This window comes from Amblyomma americanum, chromosome 6 (assembly GCF_052857255.1).
Source record: "Amblyomma americanum isolate KBUSLIRL-KWMA chromosome 6, ASM5285725v1, whole genome shotgun sequence".
Taxonomy (NCBI): domain Eukaryota; kingdom Metazoa; phylum Arthropoda; class Arachnida; order Ixodida; family Ixodidae; genus Amblyomma; species Amblyomma americanum.
In genome coordinates, this window is record NC_135502.1 from 81,678,664 (window position 1) to 81,690,439 (window position 11,776).

The 11,776-nt window shown below is 48.3% G+C and overlaps 1 long non-coding RNA gene across 1 annotated transcript; it reads left to right on the forward strand.

The window, feature by feature from the left end:
• The first annotated feature begins 1,148 nt into the window (after positions 1 to 1,148).
• On the forward strand, positions 1,149 to 2,341 carry LOC144094805 (uncharacterized). Its single transcript, XR_013306579.1, has 2 exons — positions 1,149 to 1,280; positions 1,976 to 2,341. It is a non-coding gene; the product is annotated as an uncharacterized LOC144094805 (long non-coding RNA).
• Positions 2,342 to 11,776: the final 9,435 nt, after the last annotated feature.

Below are 11,776 nucleotides of genomic sequence, written 5' to 3' on the forward strand. Positions count from 1 at the left end.
AAGAAAGGAACTCCTCCGGCGCCGCACACGTGCTCTCATCCCTCCGTGTGCGGTAACCCTCCCCCGCGGTCTTACCCGTGCAGAGGAGGTTGTGCTTCTTCTTCTTCTTCTTCTTCTTCTTCTTCTTCTTCTTCTTCTTCTTCTTCTTCTTCTTCTTCTTCTTCTTCTTCTTCTTCTTCTTCTTCTTCTTCTTCTTCTTCTTCTTCTTCTTCTTCTTCTTCTTCTTCTTCTTCTTCTTCTTCTTCTTCTTCTTCTTCTTCTTCTTCTTCTTCTTCTTCTTCTTCTTCTCCTTCTCCTCCTCCTCCTTCTCCTTCTACTTCTTCTTGTTCTTCTTAAGGGATGGCACATACCCACATAGTGGGATTGGCCAAGGTGCAGTGGCATAAACAAGGAAATTTCCATTGGAGATTACGACCAAATTTTAGCACCAAACTTGCTGGCAATGCGTGCTGGAGTCACCTCCTCTTTATCGTCACATGGCGGCACTGGTCACACGGTACGGTAAGAGGCTTTAATTACTGCCGGACTGAGCTTGTTTTCTGCTTCATACAGCGCAGTGCATTCGACGTGTCTCGCTGCATTCATGAGGTGCGTCTCGCTGTATGAAGCCCATAGAACTCGCCCTCACCTCAGCGGCGCCCGCCGCGGTGGTCGGGTGATTGAGACGAGGTGCGGTAAATTTGCGGCTGGGGCGGCTGTATTTGGATAGAGGTAAAATGCAAAATACGCCTCGCACTTTTTCTCACACTTCCCGTCCTTCTCCAATGAAAGCGCTCCTTCGTACATGTATGTTTTTACAGTGCTAACATCGTGTGCACAAGCCTGTGACGGCACGCTCTTATGCTTTCCTCTCGCATAACCCTGCGCATAACCCTTTAATTTCTTTCGGCCGCCGATCAGCCGTCCAAAAACGCGTTACAGTTTTCGCGCATCGTTTCCTCCGTTTTATTATTATTTTCATAACTTTTATAAAAACGAAACTGCACACTGACAGAATAAAAATTTATAAAAGAAATACTCTCCATCAGACGGCCTTTCGACGGGTGCCATTCCTGCTTCCCCTGTGTTGCCCACCAGGGCACGTGCCAGTAGGAAAGGCGAAGAAGACGGTAGCGGCTGTGATGTTGTCCGCTGCTTCGCAATCACGCCTCGCCGCCGGTGAACGACAACACTCCACCATAAGAATCGTGTCTCCCAGGCGCTTCTGGCTCGGCCTCCTTGCTGTGGCCCTAATTATCAGTGGCTTCCTCCTCTGGTGTTCCGTACACGGCGGATATCAGGTGTGTACACAATGGCCTATGTTGGGGCCCGTCCCCGCCTGCTTTGGGCGGCTGCCACAAGGGGGCTGCATGAAAGCCTGTAACCTTGTCTAGCGGGCACCCTTAATCCACTCAAAAAGTATTGAGCGGGAACTTTGGTCGGTGCCAGATCTGTATCATAATTATCGCAATGCTCTTTCTAAAGTGCGCTTAAGATTAAGTCCACTCATCATACTTGGGGATGCTGATCGCGTATAACGCACCCAAACATGGAACTGAATATTAGAACAGGGCTAAGTGCGGATAAACGGGAGTAGCCTCCGTCCTACAATGGACGTAGTTGGGTTGTTGTGAAGGTTTAGTCCATGCGGATCATGCCCAGCTTTCTCGGCCAAAAATTTCGTATATTGGAAATTCGAAGACACTCTTTTAGAAATATTGAAGGTAATGCCAATTATTTTGCTATGTAGCAAAATCTTTCTTTTAAAGTGTTTCCAGTGATCGCGCATCGAACAGTTAAAACTGCCATAGAAAACCATTTATTGGGGAACGGTTTCGACGATAGCAAAAACGTGAATAGAAAGAATACAAGGCTGCCTTCGGGTGACCTGGGGATATATTGATTGTTATAGGGTAATCTTGAATTATATGAAAAAAATTGCGTTCATGAACTCTTTCCCGCTCTAAAATGCATTTGCTGCGTTCCTTCATCGCAGCTGGGCCCCTCTCGCGGCCCCCTCCTGGCGTCCGGTCCGCACGACGGTGTGATGGAGGGCCGTGCGTCACCTGGAAGCAAGCTGGACCCATGCCGGGACTTGTACGAGTACGTGTGCCACAACTGGAGCTCGTCGCATGGCGCGCGCACCTTCGGCGAGGATGTGGCCCGTTCCTGGGAGAGGCTTGTGGAGCAAGCGGCTCTGCCCTCTTATCCCAAGGGCGCGTCCAGACCCGCCACGGCTGGCCTGGCACCGGAGTACGCACTCGAGGCAGTCCGGCAGTACCACAACGCTTGTCTGAGCCTTCTCAGAAGATCTGAGAAGGCGAGCTGAATGTTCTTCGAAGCTGTCTTGCCGTTATCGCTTCCACCAGAACTGCGAGAAAAAAATTCGGGGGACGCTTAATCGCCGCCTTAAGGTTATGACGCGTTAGGTTAATGGCTTGCTTCAGCTGCATGAGGTTTTCTCAGCACATCACATTGCAAACACGAACAATCTCGGACAAGACACACAAAGCCTTCCTTTAACCAAGTCGAACGAATATGCCACGGGGTCCAAGGCGTACAGGTCTAGTGAGTCTAACTCGAGATCCAAGCGGAAGGGTTCGATTCCCATCTAACCCAAATTATATTTTCAATGCAATTATATTACTTTGCGTTCTTACATGTCACAATGAAGTTTGAGGCACAATGCGGCCTGATGTATTCCTTATTTATGTGATCTTTTAATCACGTTTCAAATCCCCTCTTGTCTCGTGACGGCACGGACAGCGCCTGCGCCACTGGGTACCCCGCTGAATGGGAGCCTTAACGCTCTCGCTTTAAAAAAGTCCTAAATGAGTCTCAACTTCATCCCATGGACGTCTTCCCCTATATTTCGGCTGGCTATATACTGAAATATTGTAGACAGAAACCCAAAATATTGAATTGCATGGAACTTTCTTTCTGCGTCATGAAACCCACTGTGCACGCTGTCATGAAGCACCCATAATAGATTTATTGCCCCCATTGCTTTCAGTTCACCCAATATCTCCAGTGCTAGTTTTTACTCTGTCCTTAAATTCTTTTGTTTGCCCGACATTACATGATTTGGGCACCTTGTGTTAATAATAAACTTTTGTTGCATGCAATTTGCAACTATAAAAGTGTTCTTGAAAATATAGTAGTGAAGGCAACGGCCGAAGGCCGCGACAGAAACATCAGGTTAGGGTCAATCCAGTTCGGAAGGTGTTCTAGAATTAATGTGCAGTCCCAGTAAACCTAACGTAGTCATGCGCATCTGTGCAAAAGCGTCGGTCTGGAGCAAAATCGAACGTGTCCTGTTTCTGTATAAGGCGTAACCCAATGGCATAGCCAACGCTGCTCTAAAGTTTTGATTCATTCTTAAAGGAAGCTGCATCGAAGTCCAATGCAATTGATGGCACGGTAGGTCTAGCATCAACTCACAAACGGCACGGATGTTAATAGTAATTAGCGCGAAGAAAGTATGGGAACCCGTGAACAGAAGAAAAATAAAACAGAACTTGCAGAGAGTGCCTTCGTGTTTCCTATAATATATAGCTTCTGGCTGAAATTGTACCATTTTATGCGCCCAATTTAATTGTACTAACGGATGTTTTCTTCTTTGAAAAAAAAAGGCCCAAAGATGCACGAATTGTACAGGTAAAAGGAAATCCAGTTTTGTGCCTAGTTTGCAGTCCAAAAACTAGCTCTACATGACCATTCCTCAAATTTCAAAAGAATGCAACAAGAGACGAGAGGTTCCATATTCGCTGAAATTGACTGGCCCATTCCGAAGGCCACACGTTCCCACTTTGTCATGTAGACGTCCAAGAGCGTATACGATCTGACAAGGCACTTGAGGCGCTAGTTGTTCAGCCTAAAGCATTTGTTATCAACTGTTGCGATGATAAAAATGAACTCAAAATGCAAACAAGGCAGACCAACCGGACGCATTGCAGGATCTGCGCACGGAAGTGCTGCGCTTGCTTGTGGCACTGAACTCGTCTTGGGAGCTCTTGGAGCCGGATCCTTCGGACGAGGGTGTGGTGAGGCTGCTGCTTCTCCTGTCCCTGCGCTTCGGCTTGGCACCCGTGCTGCGCGTACGGCTCAGGGCGGTGGGTGGCAACAGGACGCAGTTGCTGGTACGCACGCCGCTCCTACACCAAGCGTGGACGCCAAAAGCAGTGCATCAAGCGGCCGACTTGAACGAGGCTGTCCAGCGTATAAGCATGCAGTGTAATGGCACTAGTATCAAAGTGACACGGATCCAAATCTGAATGAAGCCCGCTACGTTTCCTTAGAGCGTACTTTTACGAGGATAACACGCTGTGTTCATTTACGGCAGGACTGGAGCTGCGGCGGCCGCCGGTCGAGTCCAACCATGGTTCATCTAATAGTGTTCATGCTTCCTGCAACTCGCTTCCCACTGTTCTTTTGTAGCCGTCGAAAAAAAACTGAAAATGATATTTGAGGAAAGGAAAGACGTATTAATTGTCTCATTCGAGGAGCACACCTGAAATGCAGTGTGGTGTACTTGATGGAGGAGAGAGTCAACGAATGATTTTGACTATCAGTGTACCTTTAACATATACTCATATCTTATTGATATTTTTAACTTGAACTCATACTCATTTTGCCTTTCGCCTCCATCGACACTCGGACGTCAGGGCCAGTTCTCTTTAAGTATGACATCAGCCTTTGGGACTAGATTGTTAAATATTGGGGTCATAAAAACAACCATGTATTCTAAAGACATATTTCTGGGGTTGGCTTTCCACGGCAGTCATTTAAAAATGCTGTACATTTTGTACGGAGTTGCAGACTTTCAAATACGCGATGCTGCACTCGCGCCGTCTTTCAGGTGGAGCCATCAAAAGCACCCCTGCCGGGCGACCGGCTTCCAGGTGGTGCGACGGCCCTGCTGCTGTCGTGGTGCGCAATCTACATGCGGACCCGGCTTGCCGACGAAGATATGACTGGCATGGCAGACGTGCTTCGAGACATGCTGTCGTTGTCGTCTCGGGCGTCTTCTGAGAGGGGTGCACTGCGCTCGCCTGAGGTCCTCGCGCACCTCGCCCCATCTGTGCCCGCGCACATCTGGATCGATTCCGCTACTACGGTTCGTATGTCATCGTCAGCATACCCATTACCCGAGTTAATTGCAGGCTGTGTTCTCTTAATAGCATTCAGCTATTCCTATATTGCTTCAGTCGCGGCAACGACACCCCGGGAAGTTTCCTTAGCTTGTCATCTCATCTCACTCTTAGCCGCCACCGACAACGTTATCCCCTCTCTCCGTGTTCGCTACAATACACCCGGTTGACAGCGCGTGCTCGTATCTGTAGAACGACGCGAGTGCTAAAAAGAATGCATATATGATCTTACGATGCAATCAAGTTTAACCCTGCAATGGTCAATGGTCATGCATTAAAAACGTCGGATAAAAAATTATAACTTCCAAGATTTCATTAAAATGATCCCCTCAGTGGATATATATATATATATATATATATATATATATATATATATATATATATATATATATATATATATATATATATATATATATATATATATACACATATATGGTCGAAGTGATGAACTTCAACAAGGACCTCCCGACCACCCCCAACCCCACCAACCCACTACCCACTCCCCACGGGACAGGTACAAAGACCCCTTTCCTTCTCTTCCCTGTTTAGCTTCTGCTGCAGTGCCATTGAAATTGACGACAGGTATAGAACTTACTCAAGGCAATAATACTAGTGTGGTTGCATAAATGCAACCGACATCACACACAGTTTTGCACAGTTACTAAATTCTCCTACTGGTATCAGTGCTTGGAACTACCCCATCTGTCAAATAAATTTGCATTAGCACGAGGCTAAATGTCCAGTGATTTCTTTGAAGTATAGCACCTTCCAAAGGCTTCAACGCTACCTGCGCCTGCCGGTGACAGCGAGCCGTGCTATTTGCTGCTTTGGCAGACCGCAGGACAGGTCGCCGGCGATAGCTGGACGTTGGCACTGCATTTTGACCACCCGTAACTGTCTGTTTTGAAAGAAGGAAGTGTAAAAAAGACGGATGGCCAGAAGAAAGAGATGCACGGAACCCTACTAGAACATACGACCTAACGTATTAGGTTGCTGCCTTATGCGAAATGAACAGTTTTTCTATTTGCACGTACACATGCAGTGTGAAATACCGGGTCATTTAAGAGAAAACTTTTTTTGCACTCTCAGTTTTCTCAGCAGTTCTTTCACTGAAAAAAAAAAATCTTTTGAGCCGAGACCAGGGCACCACTAGCCGAGGCTCGCAGCGAAACTTTTTTTTTTTTTTGGTGGGGGAGGGTGGGGGTAGGGGGGAGAATAAATCTGGTGGCTTAACCTCTTTTCTTTGTAGTATATGGCGGCGAATAGTGATGGGTGTGTTTGTTGAGTTGTCACGAATATTGTCACGACGAATATTGGTCATCAGTTCTATTGAATTTTATCTTCGGTTTGCCTTCTAATAATGCTTTTGCGGAGTGGGTAGATAACAGTTTGGGATGAAGTTTTCTGAGCCGAACGCCAATTTAATTCGACAGTACTCTGCCAGAAGTAATTGTGTTCATAAATTTCCGCGAAAGCCCGTAGTGCATTGCCCCACCTTCTCCTTCGGTGTATGAGTGCATTAGAACCACCAGAGTGGTCGCTTAGCGGTTTGAGCATCCTCCTTTTGAATCAGCACAAATGCGGGTTCTGAATCTAGCTCACTTAACGGCGTCGTAGATATCCACCCCCTTCAGTCGCAAATTATGATCCTATCGAAACAAAACTTCCAAGTTTTGAGATGTTTGTAAGGAACATACGTAGGTAGGACAAAACACAATTCAGTCCCCTAGAATTATGCCACATCTAGGGTCCAGACATCTCTACATCACAACTTTACACTGTTTCCAGGACGTCAACGGTACTAATTCTGATTGATTTAGGCATGGAAAAGTCATTATGCGTCTTCCAGGTTTTTACGACATTTGAATACTCTGATGCGCGCAAAACACGCGAACGGATAAACGTACCTTCCGGAGTCACCTAAAAACGGTTTTCTTTTCGTTAATTTCGCATAAGTGGCTTAAAGAAGGTTCACGTGCCTTATTGCCGAGGGTTAAAGAGTATTAATAAGCTTACTCATTCGCGGCACATACATTCCAGCAGTAACAGATGGAAACAAGGTGATTGCACAGGTGCGAGCTCATTGATTGAAGGCATTTTCCAATGCCTCTTCCTCGCAGTACGCCTCTTTCCGAGTCGTCTCCGAGCCACCGGGAGTGCTGGTGCGTGCGGTGTCCACAGTCCGCTCGGTGCTAAGCGTGCTGCTGAAGCCGCACTACCGCGAGGTGGCCGCTCCCTTCTTGCTCGTCCAGTCGCTCGCCGTGGTGCTGCGGCTGCACGTCACAAGAGGTGCTGAGTTTAGATCCCAAGCAAACGTAAGCTAGCTGCGGTCGCTAAACTGGGTGAACATATTGCCTCCTACAAATGGCCACACTAAGCGCTTTCACTCTTTGTGCTTAGCTCTGTCTACTCTGTACATCATGGGTACAAGGTCGTGTTATGCTAGTCATGGTCTTACCATTAGGCGCATAGAAAGTGGTCCTGCCTGCACCTTTACGACGCCACCCGTTGGTGACCGTTGTGTAGATATCTTCTTTCTAATAACGAAGGTGTTGAGGCTAGCGTTTACCTTCTTTAAAGGCGTCCTGACAATAGCGAGTATGCGCAATGCTTCGAATACGTTTTTGGTCGATCTTTTACACCAAATTATTATCACACTTTAGACGTATTTGCCTCACCATTCGGGAAACCAACTTTATACGTTATTTTTTTTTTGCTTGCGTGTGTCGCCGGCGAGGTGAATGCTGCTGCACGATCGGAAAAGCCACGTCGGGAAAGGTGAGACAGACGAGACGCCCTTTCTGTAACAATTAAGGGGTGAACGTGACGTGACAGACCAGGGGTGAAACTACGTTTACCTCGTGTGGCATGAGAAGCATACGTCTTGACTTTCGTTTGTGCCATGCGCGCCGCGTTAGCTGACGCCATGAGCATAAGCAGGGTTAGAGGCACTGTACGGCTGATCGGGAAGGCGTATGGTGCGCTCTGGCCATACTCTAGAAGCGCACAGCACGCACGAGGAGCGAGCAGCCTACTGCATTCCTTGCATTCAAAAAAATTAATTTGGATGATGCGGCTTGCGGAACCGGAAATACGAAGTATCTTGTGTATGCTCATATCCTTGCCCGTTTGCAGTGATGGGAAGCGGAACGAGTGGCGACGCCGGTCGCACGGCCATCTCCGACCATCAGCGCTGCCTGGCCCTGAGCCGACGCGTGTTGGCACCCGTGTGGAGTGTGCTCTACTCGGAGGCCATCGCCGACCAGCGGTTCACGCCGCGCGCAGAGGTGCTCGTGCACGAGCTCAAGCTGAAGCTTCGCTCGCGAGTGCGGGCTTCGCACGTTCTCGATGGGGAGAGCCGCACCACGGCGGACCGGAAATTAGCCGCCGTGCGAGCAGTCTTCCCCAAGGATCAGGCAAGGAGTACTCATTATGGAGTTCATTACGGACCATATTGTTGAAGACCACGCATTGCGGGACTTGTGCAGCGATTGTGTGGCTATGAAGAGAGGAAAGGCACGGTAACTGTCTCACTTTCAGTAGACACACCTCAATCACGCCGTCAGCTGAAGCTAACTCGCTCGGCTCCTGATCCGGCGTGCCCGAGTTTAAACCTGGCCTCAGGGTCACGTTGCAATGGAGGCGAAACGCAAAAAGGCACTCGTGTACTGTGCGATGTCAGTGCACCTTAACGATCCCCAGTTATTCTGGACCTATCGAATACAGCACCTCTTTCTCTCTTTATTTTTCCAATCCTGCCATCCTCCCTCCCCTTAAGACGCGCTTTAGGTGCGGCTTTCGTTTCCTCAAGCGCGATTTTTTTTTCTCAGAGAAGGAAGGAAGATGTAAGTGAAAGTAGAAGAGAAAGAGGGACCATTGTGGAGGGCGCCGGGATAATTTCGACCACGTCGAGTTCTTCAACGTGCACTGACATCGCACAACACCTGGGCGCCTTTTGTATTTTGGCTACCATTGAAATGCGACTGCGACGGTTGAGATTTGATCCCGTGTACCTGTGCCAGCAGAAAGCGCACGTGTAAAAATAAAGCGACAGTGGCAATATTGAGGGCGACTACACACATTAAGGATATAAACGAGGGGGGAGTAAGGTTTCGCGGGGAGAAATTCAAGGAAGTCTTTCTGAGTGGCGACGTCTGCAAATTTAGAGGAGGTAGCAATGATGTTCTTTTGCACAAGAGTCTATATGTGTAGTGCCGTTCTCGAATCCTGGTATAGAATGTATCCAGGTAGGCGAACGGGGCCATACATTTCTCCCTGTACGCCGATTACATCACCCTCAGCGTATCCGGAGGCTATGATGGTCGCATCGAAGATACGCTCTAAATAGCGACAAACATGGTCGTAGAACATTCTGGCTTCATGAGCCTCCACTGCGCCCCTACTAAATCTAAACTACTGCTCTTCCCCCCCCCCCCCTCCCACCGGCGTTTTCGACACATTCCTTCTATCCCTGTTCACATTAATGATCACTACATTCCACAGGTTCCCCAAATTCTGATACTTAGCCTTTTCATTCAGGTCAAGCGACTGAACAACCATACTCTTCAAACTCTTCGTACGGCTGTCCATCATCCACGCCTCATAGGGCTCGTGTCTAATAAAAACGCAGGTCCGTAGTTGAGAACTAATTTTTTCCGGGCCAGGCCTTCGTTCTTAGCAGACTCACTATTCACTACCGTACCTTCACTTCTGCCGTGCGGAAATCGACGCAGAGGACAGTTCTCTCCGTCGTATCCATAAATGCGCGGTGTGACGAAATGTATTCGTCACACCGGCATCCTCAATACACTACCTGAGAAGGTGCAGGCTAATCTCACCTCCCAATTTGCTCGTCTTGCCTGTGCAACCGCTGGTCGTCATAATTTAAATCCCTACCATCATCCTTACTTAGATTGCTCAGTCCATGGCTTAGTGGTTGAGCATCCGCCTCGCATGTCGGAGGAGCGAGGTGCGATCGCCAGTGCCGCCGGGTACCCACCGGTGATACAATGGGTAAAAGCTTCCCCTGGCCCGGTACTCGGCATAAACAGGACGAAATTCTTAAAAAATGGGTCTTTGACACCACCTCGAGCAAACGAAAAATACCTTGTGCCATGGCGCTCTTTGGCCGCAGATGCCCTTGCGCCGCAAAAATTCCCCACCACCACCACCACCACCATCTTCATCATCATCATCTTCTCCTTCTTCTTCATCATCATCACCATACTTTTCCCTATCACATCCATCAAAGCCTTCGCAATCCCCTTTACCCAACACACACCCTGTTCACAATCTTCTAAGACGTCAAAAACAGGTGGAAGCCCTCCAAAAGCGCCTTTCCAACACCAGGGACGAGTTCATGTGGACGAGGCTGAATTCTCCTGCGGCCTTTCCTCTACCTTCTCAGCTGTTGATTCCACAGGCTGCCAATGGCTGCCACCATCGAAAGTTCTTCGGGGACGCAGCTTTCGCTCTTGTTCTAACCGCCATCGATAATACTAGCACTAACAGTGACTCAAAATCAGCCATATACAATTTCAGCGCGGGTCGGCTATCCCGACCAGCCTTGACCCTCCACCTGCAACGCCCTCCAATCCACTCCATCACCCTTCTTTGGACTCACGCATGCGCGGGCCCAGATGGTAACGAGAGGGCTCACACCTGCGCCCAAAATTTCGGTGTCCGAGTGGCGGCCATGGAGTCCGCCTCCAACCACATGGCCCCACTTACTGCGTGGGACCGCCTGCTTTCCTATCATGACGTATGTCACCATTTCCTCCTCGGTCTCCTGATATACCCTCCTGCCCACCGAAAAACTCTCGTTATCGCGAGACTCTGTGGCGTCAGCTTCAGAAATGCACGTTTCCCATCCCTTCCTTTCGCCACCGCATCCACCGAGCTCCAAACAGCTCCCCATCCAAAGGGGAGCTGTTTCAGACTAGTTGGTGTAACATGACCAAAATGGAACAGCGAGAACACAGGACGAAGTAGAGACGAACAACACAGGGCCTGACTAACAACAGAAGTTTATTCGAAGATGTGCACACAATAATTAATCTTGAGGCGAGTTAACAGCTGAGTCAACGTCAGGGCCGGTGCTAAGTGTCGAATAGAAGCAATAATATGAAAAAAAATCATTAAAGCAATAAAACTTTCGACAAGAGACGATAGTTTGAGACATGGCACAGTGACAGATGAAAACAGGAAACAAGGTATAGGGTGAAACATGGACCTTAAATCTTGTGGCTTGGAGGTTCGGTAAACGGGGTAAAGAAGATAAGTAGCTAGAAGATTAGGTGACTGGTTAAAATCTACTCTAAGGAGGTAATCTTACTTTTTATCCAGATAGGCTGCCTGTTTGGTTAGTATGTCAATGGTCTTCAATGTTCGTATCGACTTTGTGCCCCGTTTGCGCTGGTTCCTTTTTATCTCTTTATCTATCCCTCCACGGCTTGTCATTTCTACTTCGCCAGAGCCACCTTCGGCCACTTCATATGTAGCTTTTTTAATCATCTCCACCATAATCCCTCAATATTCATTGTAAGGAGCAGTTAGAGGCTGCCCGACGCAGCCCAGAGCCTAATATCTTGGACAAGATCCTGTGTTTTAGGCTCAGAGGGAAGCGGAAGCCTACCCTGCACAGGACG